Source organism: Phoxinus phoxinus (assembly GCF_949152265.1).
Source record: "Phoxinus phoxinus genome assembly, chromosome: 21".
In the NCBI taxonomy this organism is placed as follows: Eukaryota; Metazoa; Chordata; class Actinopteri; order Cypriniformes; family Leuciscidae; genus Phoxinus; species Phoxinus phoxinus.
In genome coordinates, this window is record NC_136896.1 from 5,540,539 (window position 1) to 5,564,186 (window position 23,648).

The window sequence follows — 23,648 nt, forward strand, 5'->3', positions numbered from 1 at the left end:
TCCTTGTTGTTATTTCACAAGCACAACGTATTCCTCCAACCCATTTCCATCCAACAAGGTCAGGCTCATTGATTCTGGATATGTTGTCATGGCAATGCACTAAGGTCTGTTTTTAGGTCTGCTTGGTAAATTGAAAGTCTGTCATTTTCTAAATGAGCTTGATAATGCATGGATGAGTAGAACCTTAAGCTATTTCCATAAACATACACAACATGCACACACCCCTACCTCCCTTCCTCCATCACAGAATGGATCTGTAATGGTGTGGATGATGAGAGAAAATTACTCTTTTACTTTGCTTTATTTATTTAAAAAAATTTCAGTCAAGTTAGGAATACAAGAATAGGGCCAATGTGGGCCTAAGCCAGTCGAGTAATCACATCACCGTCCGGAGTAGTTTACCAGAGTAAGCGTCAGACCCACGGCCGTCGCTATGGGCGGGCCACCCCCCAAAAATACTTGTGCCCGCCCACTTGAGGCACAGATCTCTTAAAAAAATTACTTTAATTATCATAGTTGCTAATTTTGTGTTGCATTCTTTATCATTAAAACATTAAAAATATATTAAATAGTAGGCTACATTGTATTTAATTTGTCGTTTAATGAGATCGAATGTTGTTAGTGGCAAGAATGTACGTGCTGCGTGAATATAGCACGATTACTGTAGGCTAATAATAAATGTGCTCTACCATGCATTTCACATGCCCCCCTTAAGACTGAGGTCTGGCGACGGGTCTGGTCAGACCTCTCCTCTTCTGCTAGTTTACACAGCAGTGTATATGTTTGTGTGTGTGTTCGGAAAAATGTGAACCAATAAATCTAGGCACAGATAATGAGACCTGTGGGATGAGGTAGTGTCTAAATGTCCTGTGTGCTCATTGACAATCCAAGTTAGCAACCCACATTCAGTACAAACTTCAGTAAGTCTCTGTGTCAAAAATACATAATTAATCCTGGCTTGACTAATACACCAAATAAAAAAGATAATACACCTTTAAACCCCTAATCAAGCGCCCCCCTTTTTACATGAAAATGCACATTCCGAACTTAAATGGTTGTAATTCAAGAATGCTTTGGAATGTAGATGTACACTTGGAGACATTTGGCAGAATTTTGCAAAATTCTCTAAAACTGCAAAAAAACTAAAAACAAAGGTACAAATCTGAACAAGTTGTGTTTCAAATGTTAGGTTGATATCTCAAAAAATAAGCTTTCAGTGATATTTTGTTTGGACGCAGTACCAAACTTTTTCACTAGTTGACATTTACTGCCCATATAAGGGCACCGCCATTTCCATATGTTGTTTTTAATGGTCTGAACCATTATTTTTTTAAATTTTCATACAATTTATGAAGTAGACACCCTACTCATAAGTAGTATTGGAAGTTTGGCAGATTTTGAAATGGATTCAACCTCTAAGAAACATAAAAATAACACGTATGTGCATTATATCTCGCTGCCACGAATGGTGAATCACAAATGGTGAACCTATTATTTTTTTCTTGATATTTAAAACCTTTTCAGACCTTTTTTTTCTAAAACAATTAAATGGATGCTATCTTGTGAACTCATGGCATGAAAACAAACTGAGGTTTCTACCATTCTTTCGTGATTTTTCATGTTCATCACTATTTCAAAATAAAGGTCTGAACATGACTTAGGAGTATTAAAATATTCTTGTTGCAAATTGATACATTACGGCTCCTCTGTAATGTATTTTAAAGAGATTGTAAGCTTTCAAATTATATATAGTTTGTCAAGATTGGTTTAGGTTTAGTATAGGATATTACGGTTTTAAATATATAATGGCTGCGGTGCCAATATAAAGGGTTAAACGTATTTGGACTTCGTAGTCTACCTATGAGAGTAGTTGCAAATTAATAAATTGAAATATAGTTGTTACTTATAGTAAGTAAAATGTCTAAAGTGAATTATCAAAATAAAGTGTAACCAAAGTAAACAAAAAAGTACATATTTTTTATGAAAATAACTTGATATATCCACTATAATTACTTATTAGTTACATGTATATATTAAAAATCAATGTATATATTAATTTACATTTAAACTGTATCCATTAAACATTACCAATCATATAATTACTTCTTAATAGTTGGTAGTTGTTAAGTTCTTAAGGGATAAAAAATATGGTCATGCAGAATATGTGCTTTATATGTACTAAACAGCCAATGTCCTATAATATGCAAGTTAAAAGTGAGAATTGGACCCTAACTAACATAATAAATGTCATAAACCTTATCAGTGGTTATTATGTTGGGAACTTGAGGGAACTGATTCCTGTAAAAATCACCTTGGGACTAGTTAAACCTCACTGCACAAATGTCTCAGAAAAATGAAATTAGTATGAGCAAAGCTTGCACTGAATTTGTTTGCAGACGCCATGGTTTAATATTGTCTTACACAGGTCTGGCCACTTTCCACACGTCTACAGTAATTCAGGTCTGGTCATAATAAGCGGAAACTGTCCGTATGCACCTGCGTTTTTGTATATTGAGTAAGAACTATTCAGTGTGAAATAGACCATCAGCCAATGAGGGGTGACAGAAACCCAGTTTCCCGTTCTCATTTTTTACAGTGTGATACATCAAATCTGTCCTGCTATAAAGAGAAGGCACAATGAAATTACTCCGTGCACTAGTCTCTTCAGTATCCTCATTCAAAAGGACAACTTAATCATCTTTTGTAGCGATGTCACTGCCACAAATGAAGACAAATGATTAAACTTGAAACAATACTGAAGCTGCGGGAAAAAGAGAAGAAGCTCAGCAGAGGATATTGGTGTTTTGACTAAATATACAATGATGTGATGTCAGTTAGCCTTGCATGTTTCTTTACTACTTAATACTGTAGACACATTCATATTTTACTTAATATTATTCTTGGATGTAGATAAAGTTCACCCAAGAATATAAATCTGTAATAATGTAGGGACTATAATGCCTTTCCGAACCCATATATTTGTTTTTCTGCAGAACATGCACAATTTATACACACACACACACACACACACACACAAATATAATGTGAATAATTTTTGACAATGCATTGACACAAAATAAGCACATTAACATTTCATATACTGTAAAATTAAAAGCTTTACTAACAATAATGTATTGTCTTTGAATAATCTTCTTAAAAATCGATTTACAGCCCTATACATATCTCTTTGTCAGGTGTTAGCTAGGGTTGTCACAGTACCAAAATTTCAGTAGTCAGTAACAATACCAGTAAAATTGTGCAGTTCTCTGGAACCAGAGCAAAAACCTTTGAATTAAGAACTTTATAAAATGTGGTCTTGTTTTGTCTCGTCCGTTGTTTATCACCGTCAATCATCGCAGTTTCCAATTCAATCGCACATTTACATCCAGTTGTCAATACAGACACTTTGCAGTGTACTTAGCAGCAGCATGAAAAACTACACGTGCATTCAGATAGTGAATGGGTAATAAACAGAAAGCAAGAAAAGAGCCTCACTTTATAATCAATAGGCAGTCAATCTCTAAAGCACAACCTCACTGAGTTGTCCACTCTCGTGAAAACGCACATTATATAAAAAAAAAATCTTAATCATACAATGAATTTCTTATTTACATTGTGTTTACACTTTGTTGGTTATAATTAAATGATTCCCAAGTGTGCAGCTTGAATTGAACAAAACGAAACCTTGTGCGTTTTCAATGACGTTGAGCAGATTCTGACTAACTTACAAACTAGCACCTCTGATAGGAAAGTGTTCTCGTGATCAATAGATATGATTGTGATTTGCTACAATGGTCAACACTTGACCTTGATCATACACACTGTAAATAGAAACCTTTGACGCTCACAGAGTGCTCGAACCAACACAAACAAGAGTGTTTGAAAGCATTATCTATCAGCAGTAGGGTTGGGTTCCGAAACGCGGTGTCAATAGGGAACCGGTTCCGACGTAAACGGTAGTAAAGAGACCGAATAAGAATGGTGCCTGATTTCGGTCCCTGACTTTTTTACCGCCCCCTGTAAAACTGTAAAAATGTTTTAAAGTTCTAACACTTCTTTATACGAGGCTATACTGTATGTGTTAAATATTTCTGCTCAGTGTCAGATATTTCTCTGCTTAAAGTAAAATTCATAATATAAGAAAACAAAATGTTGATCTTAACTTAAGTGTTTTACATCAGTAGCCTATTTTATATAGCACTTTTTTATTTAATCAGAAAATCTTTAAATATTTAAGTTAATATTGTGTCCAATTTGTCCCTGTAGATAAAAGGGTATTATTTTTTGACAAAGTGTGTGCGGTTTCGTTTTCTTAAGTACTGGTTCAAGAACCGTTTAAGCACCAGAACTGTTTAAAAAAAAATACAGAGTAGGTACTGGTATCGGATAAAACCCAACCCAATGAATTTTACGAGGTGGCTAATTCGTACCAATTCCTACGACCTCACTTGTACAAATTTCTAAGATTTTTGCTAAATCGTACATATTTTACGAGTTGCCAATCGTATGAATTCGTACGAATGACCTACCCCTGACCCCGCCCCTAAACCTACCCATCACGTGGGTTTAGACAAATCGTACGAATTCGTACGAGTGAGGCCGTACAAATTCGTACGAATTAGCCACCTTTCATTCAATCGTACAAATCGAATTGGTCGTGAGATAGCGTTGGAATATACCCTGTGCTCGGTTCTACCGGTACTACAGGAACCATCAACATATTTTTGACAAACCTTGGGTGTAGCAATTGCACACAGACAATGGAAGCCCTTTTAGTTTGTTCAAGAAAGCTAACGACAAAGCATTTTAAACGTTCTCTTAAAACTAACAAACATAAGTTTACCCACTACAATCGACCTCCTGGGTTCAAGTCCGTCTCATCCCAATCTCTCCGTCATGTCCCTGTAGCCAGACCCCACACTGTGGAGCGATTACCTCTCTTCGTGTTATGAATACTCTCCACGCTTTCCCTGGCAAGCAGATAGGAAGGGTGACCGAGAGCTTGAACTGCAAAGCGACCTTCTGTTAAAGCTTTCAAACATCACTGCCATCTGTTTGCTGACCCTTTAATGGATGTTCTCCATGTTTCTAACCTATGACCAAAGGCAAGATCCCCAATACAGCCCGAGGTGGTCTCCTCACTCAATGGGTTAAAAGTGATTGGTCTACTTGACTAAACATTGTGAACAATAATACTAATTAAAAAATAAAATCATTAAAACAGATAGCTTCAGTAAAATATCCATAGAGGCTTCTTGACTTTTTAAAACACAAGGTTTGCCTGTTAATCCACAAAAAAAGATTATTCAGGGGTATATTTAAAACAAATCTTGCTTGAACATTCAATATTACATTCTTGAAGCGTTCAACTTTAATTAAACTATTCAAAGAAGGTGAAATGAAAAGTGGAGATAAAATTCATTATAGCTGGGGAAACCATGTTATTTAATAAAGCAATACGCCTCCTGAGTTTGTGAGTTAAAGTGAATGGACCACATTAGACACAATGTGAAGAAGCATGGTGCCATCACATAATAAAATACATCAGGGATACATTGATTAATACTTATGCACTATGCTTTCACCAAGTAATAATCTGAAGTTATTGGGCTAATTGTCGGCTGTTTACAGTTGCTGAACGACTTGCCACATTAGTATAAAATGTGCAACCACGTGTGTGTTTATCAGCCTTTTACAACAATGTTAAAAGGCTCAGAATTTAAAGTCAGAACTGCCCATTTTAGGATCATTATAAACTCTACAAATGCATCATCTCAGAAGCATGTCCAGCTGAAGGGGTGTTTAAGATGCAATGACCGTGTGCGCCGCTCTTCAGTCGTTAAAGAACTTTGGCAAACAACAGTCTGATTTTCATCTTAAAAACAAAGTGTTTCCAAGGGCAAAGCGTAGAGATTAAGATTCCAATTTTTTAGCACAGCAGTAAAGTGGCTGGTTAGAGACACACCTTTTATTCTTTATTCCGCTCAGAGAGTGATTGTTATTCTGCTCGGCTCGGTACAGTCCGCGGGTTAGTTGCCAACGTGTTTCCCATTTTCATTTCGGCATACTCTAAATATTGAGAAGTTTCCTTTGCGACCTCTGAGAAATGTTGTGTTTCCACCATCTAATGGCTGAGAATAACAGAGCATGATCCAACTGTTTGCCATGCAAATCAATCAGTACAGCAGAAGCTAGAGGAGGGAAAGCACTCGCAAAGTTCCTCATGAGAATCGAAAGCTTTAAAAAAAAATCTATCTTTATGTCTGTTTAGCAACCACACAGAACATATTTTCAACCACTTAGAGACAAGCTAACATGGCTAAGTCATTAACGAACGAACAAAATGAATGAATAAATGATAGATGATATAATGAGATGGATTGAAAGAACGACACAGATATAATGATATAATGACAGATTGAAAGAACGACACAGAAAGAAGAAATGAACAAACAAACTAATGATAGAACAACAGAACATCAGACAGAAATAACGGCCATTAGATAGAAAGAACAACATAAATAGAACGAATGACAGATATATAGAAAGAAAGAAAGAAAACAAATAGAGAGAACGACCGACCGACCGACCGACCGACCGACCGATAGATAGATAGATAGATAGATAGATAGAATGACAGACAGACAGACAGACAGACAGACAGAATGAAGGATAAAACGACAGACCTCGGTGACGTCAGACGTGTCTGTCTAACGGACATCATGTACCTGAAAAATGAACGCCTGTCATTCTTTGGTTTCCTTGGAAATGAAAGCCTTTATATTTCCTCTTTATAATTCAGAAGGAATATGAATTCAATTCGTCAAGCTCTTAAGTCAGACGACAAAGTTTCAGTGTTTGTCCACGGGGTTCAGTATTGCAGACAAATCATATGACAAAATGTAATTTGCGAGCTTGGCCGCTCTAAAGCTTTGCTCTAGGCAACAATAATCCTGGAAATAATATGCTCGCAGGGAACCTACAAGGGAGCCAAATTTGCCTCTTCATTATCATCATCACCATCAAAAACAGCACTGCAAAATACAGTTTTCAAGTTAAATGGCAATAAACAGCTTAATTTGGAAAGGAAAATTAGGGGCTTTTTTAAACTGAAGGGCTGTAGGCACACTATTATTAGTTTCATAAATCTGCTTATGATTAGTCATGAAGAAATAATACATATCCAGCTCTGCAACAGTTGTAATGCACAATGTTAGCAGCAGGAGAGTGTTGTTCTGGAAATGCAAATGCGAGCGAGTCACATTTCATAATTTACTGTAAACTAGAAGTTAAAGTAATAATTGATTGCATATTGATACTTTCCCTGTTCTGGTTCAGATGTGGCATTCCTGAGAGGGGAAATGCTCAAAGAAAAGATACAAATCTCTGTGATTACAGCCGTCCTTCCAATACTATGTATCTTTGAGGTTTAGGTGTGTCATAACCGTAGAGATAGGAAAGAGAAAAAACAACAGAATAAACCCCACTGGGCATAGCAAGAAGTCTAAAATGCTTCTGAAGAGAAAAATAACTTGAGGTGTCAAGACCCAGCAGGTAAAGCTGTGAGCCAGAGCGCTAAACAATTCACTCACAAGCACAAGTATAGGACAAAATGAACAATACTGCAACACAATTGCATGCCTTTGATAAAAGCTCAGACAGAAACACACAGAACATGAAACAACTTGTATTCTGAGCAAACAAACGCTGAAATAAAAAGAACTGTACCATACAAATATTACACAAAGTCGATGAAGACAGCAAAGTGAAACATTAAAGTTAAAGTACCAAAAAATAAAAAAAGCTGTCATTATTTACTCAACTTCCAAGCTTCCAAATAATTACTGTTATGCTATAGGCAACCAAAAAAACTCAATAAAATAAAAAGATAACTGGTGCTCTACAGAAGTAGAAAGTTTCATTAAACAAAATAGGGAGACCACAGTTATTGTGAATGGCACATGTGAATGACTCATATGTTTAACTCTTTCCCTGCCAGCGTTTTTGAATATTTTTTTATCAACACTACTAAAGCTTACACAATTCCTGTATCTCTTCCTGTAGGCTGACATTTCCTTTGGTAACGTTTGGCAGTTTTAATTTATATGCTTTTAAATGTCTCGTAAACAATACTTCCATCTCTTGTTTCTGCTTCTTCTTCGCTTGTGTTTTAAACCGGCAATTCTGTACTCTTTCAGAAGATGTGTAATAGCGCCCACTATCGTATTACAGTGAAAACATGGATTGCCAGAAATTTCGATCAATGGCAGATAATCATTATAAATGATGGGAAATTCCACCAATGTCAAGAAAATAATAAAAAAACACGGACATTTTGACATTGTAATATATATTCCAGTCACATTAATCATTTATTCCACTTAAATCCCATTCCTTTCTTACAATTGATTGCAAGCTTATCAAACATAAAAAAATAGTTATAGAAAATAAACATGAGGAAAATTAAACAGGACAATTAATCACATCTAAAAATTGTTTTGTAGAAACCAAAAATCATGCTTTCAGCGAACCTTAAGTTATGAGATTTTTGATTATGTTTCTAAGATTTTATGGACTGAGCGGTCACGAAACAAGTTTTCGCGTCCTTTTAAGTGCTGAGAAAGAAACTTTACCTCAACTCTCTCATCCGTTATCTGTCTCGTTCTATTTCAAAATGCTTCTTTGTCATTCCTTTTCTCTTGTATGTTGCCATTGGCGTCAGGTTTTCTCAGGGTTATGGTTTGTGTAAGTATGAATAAAATATAGTTTTTTTCAAGAAGCTTCTTGAAAGAGGAAGAACAGAGATGCGCGACTCTTAAAACAAAAAGCCACCAACTAAAACAAGCTTTTTAGCCCCTAAAAAAATTGTCTTTCTTTTATTTGCATTTTAAATGTCTCTCGAGCTCTGAGTGAGCTTTCAATAGAGCGAGACACAGCAAAATGGAAATGAAGATCCAGCAATTACATACTGTGGTTGTAGAACAGACCGGACAGGCATACGTGAAGCCCTTAATCCTGACCGTCAGATACTGTCTGGGCGGCTCGAGAAGGAAAACACATTTATGTCAAAAGCGAGTGGTCTTCTTGCCTTTCACAGAGCTGATCTAGACTGTGAATACAATGCCTCAAGACGTCAGTCAACTCTTCCCTTCAACCGAGGGTCAAACAATCACATCGGCCACATGCCTCCATTCAGCCCCGTGCGCTCCGGTTGGCCGCGGCTCTATAAATACATATTACCGCCTTGTTTTCCTGCCAGACACTCTGGGACTGGCTGACAGGCAGAGACATTTTAAATGTCATATGGCCATGACTGCATAATGACATAACTATTATGTAGTCATACCCTGCCGGAGCCTCAACAAGCTCGAAAGGGATGTAACAGACTTCATAAAATAAAAAAATAAAAAAATAGATCAGCGAGGCTTTTTAGGTCTTTAACCAAGGGACGGCTAAATATTCAAATACACAAGTGCGGTTTCACACCGTCTCATGGGCCTGTCGAATTGATGACTTGTGGTTGCAGCATGTGTTTTTGAGCTGACAGCATCCAAAGGCTCCCATGCCGGTCATTTTGTGGGCAGGTCTGTGGAAAGAAGGTGTCGAATTAATGCGTTAAGTGTTTGAATGTGTTAGTAACTAATAATCACATCCAACATTAATGACGATTTAGATCTAAACTGAGTTTGAGTCCCGGCTCGGGAACCTTTCCCAATCACCCCCTTCTCTCTCCCACTTTCCTTTCTTTCTCCAATGTCCAATCATAATAAAGGCAAAAAAACAGCAAAAATAAATATTGTGACTAAACAAAACAGACTGAAATGTAGCAGGGGCACCGTTTGTTTAATGAGCAACATGTCACCTTTCTAAATGCCCCCTTCAGACGGTTCCACAGAAACTGTGTTTGTACACAGGGTAATGTGTGACTGGAACACCGGACACTTCTACTAATTACACATCTAACAAGCTTGTTAGACCACACTCAAGAGCACCAATCCATTTAGTTCTCGTTAGAGAGATCACAAGCTCAGCCACAAAAGCAGTGATGTAATACCATGTAATTAGCGATTTAAAGGTGCATGTTTCTTGTGACAGATAATATATGTTTTCATGGATACTAAGGCACTAATTATTCTAATCCTCGGAGTGTTTAAGCCCATATGAATGTCTTTCTTCTGTGGAATGCAAAAGGAAATGATAGGCTCTTTTCCGTACATTAAATGTGAGCAGGGGTCAAGCTCCGGAAAAGACAAATACAAAATCAGTGCCATTCTCCATTCATTTCTGTTCTTTGGAAAATTGGTATTTCAGCACAAATTACTTATGAAATTAGCCACTGTCTAACCTTTCAGTGAAATGACGGCTAATACACTTTTACTGCTGCGGTATTTGATTTTCTTTTATTATATTTTCCCTCATGTCTCAACCTTTCAACAGAATTAAATCATGTATCTTATTGCTGCTATCTGCAAGGGCAAATTACACAAAAGGGTTTAAATTAACTTGAGAGTATTTTAGAATAACAGGTACGGACACATTTAACATGAGATACTGTAAGTGTATGTGTGTGTGTATATATATGTATGTATATGTGTGAATGTGTATATCTTCCTGCCTGTGTTCCCTTCTCCATTGTTTTTTCATTGAGTTTGCATGCATTTCTTAGTTATTATCCTCCATGTATTTAAGCCCTGAGTTTCCTTAGTTCATTGTCCAGTACATCAATGTAAAACGGGGTTGTTTCTGTTATATTATCCTGTGTATTTATTATTAAAGACCATTTTGGTTCCTCTACTCCTGCCTCGCACGCTTTATACAGCCACACGGTGACATCGATAGCATAAATAAATAAAGTACTTGCATCATGTGTTTTTCTGTACATGTGTACTGTAGGTGATGTAACTTTAACTAGCGGTTAAAAAACAAAACTCTTCTGTTGTGCTTCAGAACTGCGTGTGAGTGTGCGGATGAATATGACCCTTCACAATAGATAATGCTTTACAGTGAACTGTTAGAGAGCTACAGTACATATGGCAATTTATCTGTTCAATAAAATACCTTAATCAACTATTGAGTAATAAAAACACCATCTCCGTGTCACTTTTACAATATTTCAAATCCCTCAGTTCTTGCCATCTCCAAAAAGCATATTGATTCTGGTTTTATTACAAGCTCTGTCGCATTCTCTTTTTGCCAGCAGACGGTCCTCTGATCTGCGTTTTTTTAAAATGGGTGATTCCCTGGAGATTGAAGATTTAGCGTCTCCATGTCAACCTTTCTCGCTACTTGTGACAACTAACCTATGCCACTCCAACAACATACACACGTCAAAGTAGCTGGAGCAACTCTATTTACAGATATGATGAGACACGCACAGGCGAGTGACGCGGCAATTTCCAGTGAAAACCATCCCGCCAGGTCTAAAATATAAACACTTGTAACGGGCATAAAATGGGGAATCAGAGCAAGACAAAAACACGTTTTGGAGGAAGGATTGATTGTGTATTGACTCTTGTGTTAATTTTGAACACAAAAAAATTACATAGTGTACCTTTATTTGGCATATAGTTTAGACTTCCTAGATACTTTGTGCATTATATATGAATGCATGAAAAGAAACTTCAATAATAATTATATAGACAACCATGCTTCCAAGTGTTTGTTCTGTGCTGCTGGGAAATAAGTGTTTACTTATACAGGAGAACTGGTTACTGTGAGAAATAGTCAGGTTTGTTTTCCTCTTTTCTTGATTGCTTGAATTGGCCACAGTGTGAGTAAAAGATGGAATGATTGAGGACTACACCTAATGAAAGTGAAAGAGAGTCTGCCTCCTCAATTTTCACCCTTTCAGTTTAAGACTGAGTTTCAGTTTAACATTCACACACACGCACACAAGTGTTTTCATGTTTTATGGGGACTTTCCATAGACATAATGATTGTTATACTGTGCAGACTGTATATTATATACCCTTTCACTAACCCTACCCACCACAAAAAACTTTCTGCATTTTCAAAAAAACATTACTCAGTATAATTTATAAGCTGTTTTCCTGATGGGGACCAACACATGTCTTTGATTCTTAGACATATAACCACATATCTACCTTAGAGTATAACAGGTGTCTAAATAAAAACTTAATTTGCTTACATCTACACCTTTACTTTTTTTTTTAAACTGCATGTTCAACTGCATGTTGAAAAAATTGTTCAACCTGATAAAATGACTTTTTTGGAACACACCATCTGAAATCTGAGCCCTAACCTGAACTCAATGTATTCCTCAATTGTGGCTTATCTAAAAATATTTATTTAGTGATTTTTAAAAAATGTAGACGCTTTTAACATGTACAGTTAACTTAATGAACCAAGCAAAAGGAATGATTTTACGTTCTACCGAAAAATACTTAAATTTACAGTTTGATGGCTATTTTTCATCACATTTATTTAACTGGGAAAAACACAATCATTAGCAGGACTAAATTGCCCTGCAGGCAATTTGTTCTCCTAAAAGTAAAAAAAAAGCTCAATATTCCAGTCAAATACACTACTGTTTGTTATTTGAGAGTAAATAACAAACTTACATAATATTAAGATGGGTACTATATGTGCTACTTTTTATTTATTTATTTAGAAACCTCTAGGATTTATGAACCTTTAATGATCAGATCACATAGAATATCACCTGCATATTGAGCTAGAGAGCCTAAGATCAGAGTAATATTACATCTAACTGACTGTGATGGAATGCAAACATCAGTGAAGTCCAAGCTCATTTTTGAGGTGAGTTCCAACAGTCGCTTTCATCTTCTCTCTCTCATACTCGCATCTGATTCATATCTTGTTACATTGATACTTCAGAATCTTCACAGTATGTTCCTGCTCTCTAAGCTGGTATCTGGGCCCAATACCATTCAATAGATTGGAGTAAGTTTTTTTTTTTTTTTTTTTTTTAAGATGAAAAAAAACTTTCATTCAGCAAGGATGCATTAAATTGACAGTACAGACTCTTACATTGTTACAAAAAAAAATGCATTTAAAATAAATAGTTTCTATTTATTAATTTTCTTGAAGAATCCTGAAAAAAATAAGTATTAGTTTCCACAAAAATATGAAGCAGCACAACTGTTTTCAAGTCTGGAGTAGTGATGCTGAAACTTCATCTTTGCCATCACAGAAATAAATTGTAATAATATTCCAATATTTTAATGTGTTTTTAATAATAAATGCAGCCTTGATAGGACTTATTTCCAAAACATTAAAAACTCTCACCAACCACAAACTTTTGAATGACTGTATGCACATACAAAGATATTAAAATCGAGTCAAAATATCACTGAAAAGTTAAAGTAATATATACTCCAATCTTGTTGCAGTTCTGTATATTCAATTTCAAATATTCAGCATCAAGACGTGTCGTAAGACTAATCCTCATGTCTATTAAACCATAACACAGCATAACAGTATAAGTTGAATGACCTGCTATCCTTTAACCTTCAGAAAATGTGTGTGGAGTACAAATTTGGGTTACAGGTTCAATGCCAGAAAAAGTGGAGTAAGGGAAGGAGGCATAACATCGAGGGCAGCAGGGAGTGTGTGTGTGTGTGTGCGTGTATTTGGGTTTTGGTCACGGCTCAGCAGCGTGATCTTCATATCTGCTCTGTCCAGCCTGAGTCTCTGGAGTCACCTTTTTCTCTTCTGTTTCTCCTCTGTTGCTTTCAGCACTTCATTCATAATCATCTATTCATTCCGGTACGAATACCAGAAACGCGAACCGACTGACAATACCGTCGGCCTCACGTTTGCGTGATGTGTGCTGGTACTAATCCTTAATTTCATTCTTCCTTCTGACAAATCAAGTACAAGAACAAAATCAAACACATGAAGGTCATGGAAATCTTCCTAGAAACAGTCAGCTCCCCTCTGCCAGGCGAAGAGCTTTTTTATTTGGTAGTTTGGTATTAAGTTAGGGATAATATCAGAAAATGGTGTTTAGTTGTTGTATGATTGTTGTTTTTGAAATAATCTTTTTTAACTAAACAAATCATTTTCATAAATTTTTAATTCACTGCTGGCCAACGCATTACGTCCAAATCCAATAGTTCACTTCACTGTGTCCTAAGATACCTTCATCTGATCGATTTTTGAAAGGCACCATAGATGTATCCTTCACTGCCTTTGATATCCCACGATTCCATTCCATGACATGGAAAAAATAAAGATGCCATCTGAAAGTTGCAGTTGGTGGTCAGTTTGTATGTGTATTAGGGGTGCACGATATTGACAAAATGTGATATTGCGATATCGATAATTAATATTGCGATATCGATATTCATTTCGATATTTCAATTCCGATCGCTCAAACCACTTCTGGAGGTCTCGGCCGCATTCCAGACGAAACTGTACAAGTGCATCAAAACCACATGTAAATTTTACTCCAAACAAAAATGCTAAAAATGTAATGTGTGAGAGCGTGTTATAGGCTATATGTCATGTTATAGCCAGATATGACAACGCTACTGCAACATGCATTACCGAAGCTGAGCATATATTCATCAAAACAACAAGCAAACTATCGCAAATCAAAGTGAAAGTAAGTTGTAGACGCTTAACACACGATCATCTTCATTAAAAGTAAAGAAATTAAATGATCTTACCAGAGCTGTTGCCGCTCTCTCTTATTGCGGTCTTTGATTTTGAAATTTTAGCTGACGATCAATAAAATGCAGCTCATAACTGTTGCTTTCGGTGACGTGGACTCCATTAAATCTGCTTATAGGAGGGGAATTGAAGATCGGATTTATATCCGTTTTGCAAAAACACTTTTATGTGACCAGGTGTAAATGGAATCGTTTTGATAAATCAGATAGCTGTCCGATCTGAGAAAACACATGAACCGGCCATGTGGCCTGATGTTTATACTTGTGCGCTGGTATGTTCGTCGAGCCGGCAAGTGTGTGTGTGGGGGGGACTGTGTGGTAGAGCGAGGGAGAAGTGAGAAAGTGGCGGCGATTAGCTTTGGAGCGAGTAGCGACTAGAGTCATATTGAGAGAAACAAAGTGTCTTCTTTCTGACCACTGTGGGAAATCTGTAGCATGAAAAGTTAACCCTCTCCTTGTTTGCATGTTGTTTATGGAGAAGGAGAACCAGGACATGATTCGGGGAAATGCAACGCTACCAAGCGACGTGTATTTTTCGAGAGGTGCATGTCGGACGCATAATAAACAAAATATCGCAAAATTATCGCGAGACTTTCGATATAATATCGGGCAACGTATCGCATTAACGATATTGATTCGATATATCTTGCACCCCTGTGTATGTTTCCAGTTTCCACTTTTGAGGTCATTTCTAGAGAGAAATTACTATTGTAGTAATTAAATATTCGCTTAGTTATCACCAAAGCTCTCTCGATATTGCTGTGGATCATAAAACCGTTACGTTGCCTCAGAAGCCTCTCTGAAATCAGTTTTGTGAGGCATCTTCATGAGCAGACACTGCCTGCAAAGTCACTGCCTATTAAGACAGCAAGGCAACAAGTCAGTAGCCTAAGCTTTTGGACGTAGCCAACATGGCTGGTCATGTTAACTACCCAATTCTCGAGCCTACTGTGGCCAGAGAAGAACACTCACTACAAGGCATATTCTTAGGTCAACAGAAGCCTGAGAAGATTTGTAAAACAAAAGCGCCTTAAAACTCCTTTTTTTCCACCTCAAATTTGGAGGGAGTGCATAATTCATGAGATATTGGCTTAGTTAAAGGGGAAACAGCACAGCCAAGCCTTGTTTGGAATAGATACACCATAGGAGCTGAACCTTTATTGAAGTTCAGATAAAAAGTGCCACAAGACCCTTAAGCCAATTTGAAAGCATTGGCAGAATGAACCCCACTAGAAGAGTCTTCCTTGCATGAGTTAGCAACGTTTGACAGCAGAGCACTTCGGATTACCTCTCGGAGAGCTCTGGCCCATGTCTGCAGTCTGAAAGCCCATGCCGTGATCAAAGCACGTGTGCTCAGATCACTATCAAGCAGCGTAAAGGCGTTAAAGCGGCAGAAGATAAAGAAGCGATGCTTTGGTGTGGGAACGGAACATATTCACACCAGTGACATGATGGGAAAAGCGCACTAGTCTGATTAACTGCAACGCAGCGGGTGTCGACAGATTCCTGTAGTAAAACTGAAAAGTGTTGCACTCTTTGAGGTTCACCCTCATTTTCCCTTCAACTCCGCAAGCTGTGACTCAATAGACGACATTTTAACATGCCCCTGTCCGCAATGTCAAGCCGTCATCACCACAAATGAATGCTGCCACTTTCTATAGAATCAAACTATTTCTTCACCCCAAGCACTGCATCTTAATACCAGCTCATACACGCACACTCTTGGCACTGTCAATATGAATATTGGGCTGCCATATCTACAAGACTGGAGGAAGGAAGAAAGGAAGGAAGGAAAAAAGCAAGATAAGCTGAATAACGTGGCACACAAGCAATTACGGAAAAAATAAATGGCAAGATTGTACATTACTGTGCTTAGAATAAATCAAATGAAAGTTTATTATGTAAAGGGTTTTTAAACGGGGCCATAAGGGGTGACAGAGGGTCTACAGAAAATGTGAAAAAACTAAAAAACTAAATGTATCTTAAGAAATAGAATCAAATAAAATGTGTTTCTGAATTTTAAAATGCATAAAAAAAGAGTATACAATAAAGTATGAAAAAATAAAGATTAGTGTCATAACAACATATTAAATAATTAATAGGGGTGTGACGAGACCCTTATCTCACGAGACAAGACGAGACACGAGATTGGGTTCACAAGAACGAGACGAGACGAGATTTTTGCACAATATTTGATAGAAATCCTCAATGACAAAATTCATGACTGGAAAAAGTCTGCAGGTGGATTTTGAAATGTTTTAACTAAATAATGAATGTCATTTCAGTTCTACTTTATGAGTATGAATTATCAAATACATTAAAATCTACACACACAAAGCTACTTCACAAATTGAAAATATAAATAAAAAAGTATAAAACAACAGTTTTTCTTATTAGTGCAAACGATAATTCAGTGCAAGTGCAACCATAATCAAAGTAGGCCAACTCTCTCTGTATTCAAAGTGCAAACAGAGACCAAAACAGAGACCAGAGCCACAACTACAACGTCCAGAGATAGGTTTGATATTAGGAGACGGGCTATTGTATGCAGTCTAATTTGCGCACGTCGTGTTTTACTTTCATTTTCACTCTGTAGTGGCGGTGCTAAACGCGCGTTCTAAGATAAGGGGCCATTCACACAGAATGCGTTTTTGCTTTGTAAAATGCGATACGCTGGCAGTAGAATGGGGGAACTGATTTTAACTTGAGCGCCGCACTTTTAGAATGCTGTGTCATGCACGAGACGCTGCAAAAGATGCAAGACGCGAGTGCAAGGTTACACATCCGTCTAGCGCGTTTACATAGAAAAACAATGGAAAAGTACCGCACTGGAATGGAAAAACACGTTCTGTGTGAACCGCCCTAAGACATCTCAGATCGACTCTATGTTGCGCAACAAATCCTCCGCCATCGTAAAGCGATCAGTGAACTGATTCCTGCTGCACTGTCACACTCTGTGTGCGACTGCAACTCGCGCTGGATGAGCAGAGTAGACGTTTACAATAGCAAAACGACAGTTGAGCCGTCCGGTGCCGCGGTGTACAACATAATGTAATGTGAATGTAGCGGTGGCATATTCTATACTAATCATGGCGATATCGCGAGACAGCTTTTCACTCGACGAGAAATATCGTCACATTTTAGTCTCGCGAGATCTCGTGGCACGAGATCTCGTCACACCCCTAATAATTAATACTTCAATTATTCCTCAATGATGCAATAAATTGATCAAAAGTGACAGTAAAGACTTTAAGATCAGCACAAAAAAAATCTATTTCAAATAAATCCTGTTTTATTTTTTTTATATTTGTATAGTGCTCTTGCGAAAAATGGTTTCAATGTTGATCAAATTATTTTTGAACACAATCAACACGTCGCTTTTTTCTCTTGCTACATTTTAAAGTACATTACACAGAAAACAGTTGCTTTAAATTGTAATTATAGTTTACAATATACTGTTTTTTTTTTACTGTATTTTAATCAAATAAATGCAGCTTTGGTGAGAATAAGTGATTACTTAAAAAAACAAAACATTTAACTATCAATGCACACCTTATCTTACACATCTACTTACCTGTGCATTAAAAAAGTGTGCAAAGGGACATAGTAAATGTAAATGTGTTTCATAGTAAATGTGTGATTTTTACTTCAAAATACGGAGGACATCACACATCTTACAAGTATTTTAGGGAAACACACCTACACTACTTTTACTTAACAAAATACATGCTACTAATATTTATTAAAAAATAAAACATTAGGAGGACCCTAAAGTGAACATCTTGTTTTTGCATGCACATTCACCTCTGTCCTGCTACGCTAAGGACAAAAGACAGAATTGACTTTCTGTGGTGGTGAAGGACAATCAAAGACTCCCTGGCATCTGCACTCCAGAGTTCCTGTTTTCCTTTCAGTGCCAAATGTCAAAGCGAGAAGGAGACCGCAACGATGGAGCAGCATACACTAGAGTGCTAACAACAGGAAGCCAACCACTAAATGTCTTATCCCACCTACTGCTTTCAACCTCCCACGGCATTCTGGGAAACTCAATAAGATAATCTTTGGTGAGGGAAAAAGAAAGAGATAGGGCATGACAGGATGAAGGGTCTGAGAAAAAAAAAAAACATTGAGAGAGAAGGGGTGATAGGGGGCAAAAATAGATTTGAATGATAATGGCAAACACACCTTCAAGCAATCATAGGACCCGAAAGGTCAGCAAAATCCTTCGCCACACAGTCCGAATCATGGGGACAATGCACAGGTATCATGTGGCTAGGAATTAAGGATTCTGGATCCTCTTATCAACTCAAAAATGCAAAATACTTCAAATTTACTGTTAAAACGCTAATGTACTTCCCATCTAGTCGTAATGAAAGTATTCCGTATTCATTGTGGATTGATGGATTTGCATTTACAGTATGTTCATAAAAGACACTTTCTTGCCAAATCAGCCAACAGTGAAGATCATGCATTACCGTAAACTGTGTAGTTCAAACTGAATATATGTTCTGCAGTCTTTATTCTTATTTATCCAGGAGCTTTGATTTTGCTCCTGCAATTTAGACATTTCTAGGCTTCTCCCTGAAACCATCTCCTCTGAATTATTTCCATCTCAATCACTTAAGCTGCTCACCTGCACCCACATCTCTAGCTGGGTTTCCATCCAAATGTGAAGTGAAGCTTTTCAAAGTTGGCAAAAAAAGAAGAAGAAGCTAATTAGAGTGTATTTCCATCAAGTTGTTCGAGCGGATGACGGTGGTATTGCTAACCTAACAGTAAATAAAACACCATCAGAGGAAACAGACGATTAGTCATATAGCTTTTTTTTAATCAATATTATGTGCCGACACTATGTTGCTGTCTGGGAAGTGCCTCATAGGTATTTAACAGGCCTATAACTGAAATTGGATGGTGTTCTTGCATTGATCACATACTGATTTGCTCATGTTTTTTCGTGATTGCATATTTTTTTATGTAACACTAAGGTGCAAATAGTATCTTCAAATAAGTCAAATAGCATTACATGCTAACTGTGCTTACTGTAAATATAATATATCGGTATATTTACTACTATACAAATGTATAGTGTTATATAGTGACAAACAGCATATAAATAAATGTAACACAGGAACATCTGAGCAGGTACTTGGCAAGTCATTTTCCACTGAGTTAATTTACATGAACCATCCAAATAAACAGATTTACTATTAAAGGATGTGTCCTTGCAAGTGCCACATAGAAAGAGCATTTCGGGAGAGCATGCTGGATTATTACCTCAGCGAGCTCGGCTGTAAAGCTGTACACAATACAATGCAAAAGCACAGTGGAAAAAGCAGTTTGTAACAGAAAAAAAAAATGAAATCAGAAAAGCTGTCACACTTCTACATAAAGTTACTCCTTTAATAATGATGTAGATCATGCATGCGTCATTGGCCTGTTTTGTTCTAGTTTCAAGGCATGAGTGTACTTTTATAGAAATTCTATTTTTAACTACTTGTCATTAATAAGTGTTTAACTTGCAGAATGCTTGTCAAGAATGTGTTATAAATGTGTCATTTAGATTCTCCACCCATTTTTTTTTATGAAATAACACATTCAAAAAATAGCACGCTGGAATTTCACACTTATACAGTAGCTTTGATCTTACATTAATAGCACTCACCATATTTTAGCTCCATATGGAACGGCGGTGAGTTAATATGGGTGAACTTTAAACAAATGATGCCGACTAGCTTTGTATGAATGGAAACTCTGGTTAGAAATCCTGAAACAGCTGTCTTTAACATTAAACAGCTTAATACCAATTATCTAATTAAATCAACTCGAAATTAAAAACTGTGCATTTTCACTTGTATGATATTTCTGTTGCTATTTTGCTTATTGTTACACTCTCAGAAAAAAAGGTACAAAAGGTTTAATATTTAAAATCTATGCAATCTGTTTTAAAACAAAAAGAGAAGAAAAGACTAAAAATGACATTCATAAAAACACATTTTACTCTTTAGTCAATTTTACCCCTATTGACTCAGAAACAAGAACAACACATCATTCTCAACTCAATCTTCCAAAGCTGTTAGCTGCAAGTGTGTAACTCAATTCTGCTGTTTTGCTCTTGAAGAGTAGCAAACTGTACCAGCAGTTTTGAGGTGCTTACTTCTATTGATGTTTCACCTGAAAAGGTTTCTCAATTCTTTATTTAATGCATCACTTTGCTCAGAAATATAAACTGTAATACTCTGCAAGTGTCTGCCATTCCCATTTTTAAAATGTTTAATTGAGAAACTGGAACTCCAGTACACTTGTTAAAGTGATAAAGTGAGCTTTTTTGACTAGCAATGAGACTTACTCAAAACACTCCATACATGACTAACATCCTGTCGGTCAAGCCATGCTCTGTTAATAAACACTTGTTTTGCAAATCATGCACTATGGTAAAAAGTGTTTTGAGGTCATAAGCGTGCAAGGAGCCGTGTGAAAACAAGTCTTTATTAATCCATAAACTGCCCCTGTAATCATAATTGTGTGTGAAACCGATTAAAAGTTATTGCTGTTTTACTGCCTCTAGGGTTCATTTCTTTTAGAAACTGCAGTGATATGTACATATTGGTACGTATTTTGCGCTTTACAAAAATGTTGCCACAGGTAACCTACGTTTTTTCGATTTGTTGATCAAACATGATGTTAAAGACATTTCAAATGTTATAAAATATTTATATGTCAAAAAAATATATTATTTATTTTCCTGAAAAAAATAAAAATAATAATATACAGCTTTCGCGATTACAATGATTACGTCTCTAAAGTTGCCCATCTGTATAAAGGTTTACGTTCTAGATTTCGTCAATATGTTAATATTGTACATTTCAGTGTACTTTGTATCCAAGCATTCAGTAATGTATAGAATACTCCTTGCCACCAAATAAGCCTACCTGTCCATATAAATATGAATGAGATGACCCTGCAGTGTCAGAAAAAGTAAGAAACTGCTCACATCTAAGGTTCTGACAATATGGCAACCTTCCCGCAACCTTCCTGACTGTATCAATCAAAATTTACTCTCCTACTATTGATTTACAATAACAAGCTATGGCCACTAAGTCAGTGGGAATTCTCCAATGTCATTTTAAGGGAGAACACTTACATTTATTGATATTATGAAGGTTAAAGAATAGAGTAGGCTCAACATTCAACTAAAAAACTCAAAATCAATATGGCTAGTAACATTGCATGTATGATTTATTATTGTTAGCAGGCAACAAAAACCTCTTTTTTAAAGGTGAAGTGTGTTATTTGTACGGTCACCGTGATTTTGCCAAGTAAGGCATGTTTCTCAACATATTTTGTTGATACTGGAACAATTCAATCTGAAAGTGTAGTCCCTATCACTACTGCTAACCCTAACCCTACCCATGAGTTATCCCTAGGACACTGGTGTAGAAGAACCTAAACCTGGTTGTACGCCTAAACTTGACATAAACTGTAAACTTGTCCCTAAAATCTGATTGGTTGGTTGGAATGATGTTCTAGGATCAACAAAGATCAGATTCACCTATGTGTACAACACCAGCAAACGAAATTCAGAAGGTGAAAAATGTACATCTACAAAATTAATTCATATTAATATCAACTTAAGAATAGTCTATGCCATTCGATCTCTAGTTTAGTCACATAATATTTTACTGTTCAAAGGACGTTGTGCCTGGAAATTAAATGTGGTTGAGTCCCCAATGGTTGCTACAGAGATCAACACATCCAAGTCGTTTCCCTGAGAGATGGCATATTATTAGCCATATTTATACAACAGAGAAAAGTAATGGTGACATGTTGAAGGATAAAAAGAGGTTTATAAAAACAGCTTCAGGGATCTAATCTATTGGAATTATCAGCCGTCTAAACGGTTTAGACAGCTAGCTGCAAACAAGTAAACACCTGTACACACACACACACGCACGCACACACACACACACACACACACACACACACACACACACACACCACACACACACACACACACACACACACACACACACGCACACACACACACACTTCTGTTGTGATTTCTAAAAGTTGAACTATTGCACTTCCACAAAGATTCATTTAAGAAAATTAAACATTTCCCAATGGTCACACAATTATACACAACAACATGGAGGTCAAAGTGTCCTCCAAACACATGCTGACACCTGTGTATTGCATTCACATTTTGCTTACAGACAAGTTATCAAAGGGTTGTAACAGAATAGTCCACACTATGTCAATCTGACAAGCCTTTAAAACACAAATGACCGATTGCCATGGGAACAGCTGCAGAAATCAAGTAGAGGTTACCTAGTGTTGGGTCACCCGACCAAAAAAAAAAAAAGAAAGACTTGGCTTGAAGGTCTGACAAAAAGATGAGACGCTACAGCGCCCTCCATTGGCCATTAGTGGTAACCAAACTACGATGGGATTCGTACTGGCAATGTTCCCTCTAATTTTTGTTCCTGCTGAGCAAAACCCAAATCAATTGGGCGGACCGTTCAGCCACCTGAGCACCTGGGACACTACATTTACCATGGGGTCCAAGTGTTGGAGACACACAGAAAACACTGGATTCAAAATCCAATTTAAACCAGAAAATAGAGAACTGTGCACTGTTTTCAAGACTTTGTCAATGTAATTTCCTGTAGAAAGCGACACAAATAATAGTATTTTACATAAATATAAATATTTATATATTATAAATAGTATTTACAAGTAGTAATAGTATTTTTTTTATCATTATGTTATTATAAATATTTATACTGTATGCTTAAAATGAATTATAATATAAATAATAATGAACTGCCCGTGGGCTGTTATACACACTAATCTAAAAAATAATGTTGGCTCAAAGAAAAAAATCATAATATTTTTACCAGCAAGCTACTTTGAGTTAGTGGTACTTAATAATTTTTAATTTTTAAGTTGATAAAAAAACAACTGAGTTGTAGCCCTGAAAACAATTAATAT

General features: G+C 36.7%; 1 protein-coding gene across 1 annotated transcript in view; it reads right to left on the reverse strand.

The window, feature by feature from the left end:
* Positions 1–9,097, reverse strand: part of LOC306990083 (cadherin-18) — a 267,205-nt gene extending 258,108 nt beyond the window's left edge. The window contains exon 1 of the mRNA XM_079596387.1: positions 8,970–9,097. The gene's annotated coding sequence lies outside the window, so the exon portion shown is untranslated. The remainder of the gene's footprint in view (positions 1–8,969) is intronic.
* Positions 9,098–23,648: the final 14,551 nt, after the last annotated feature.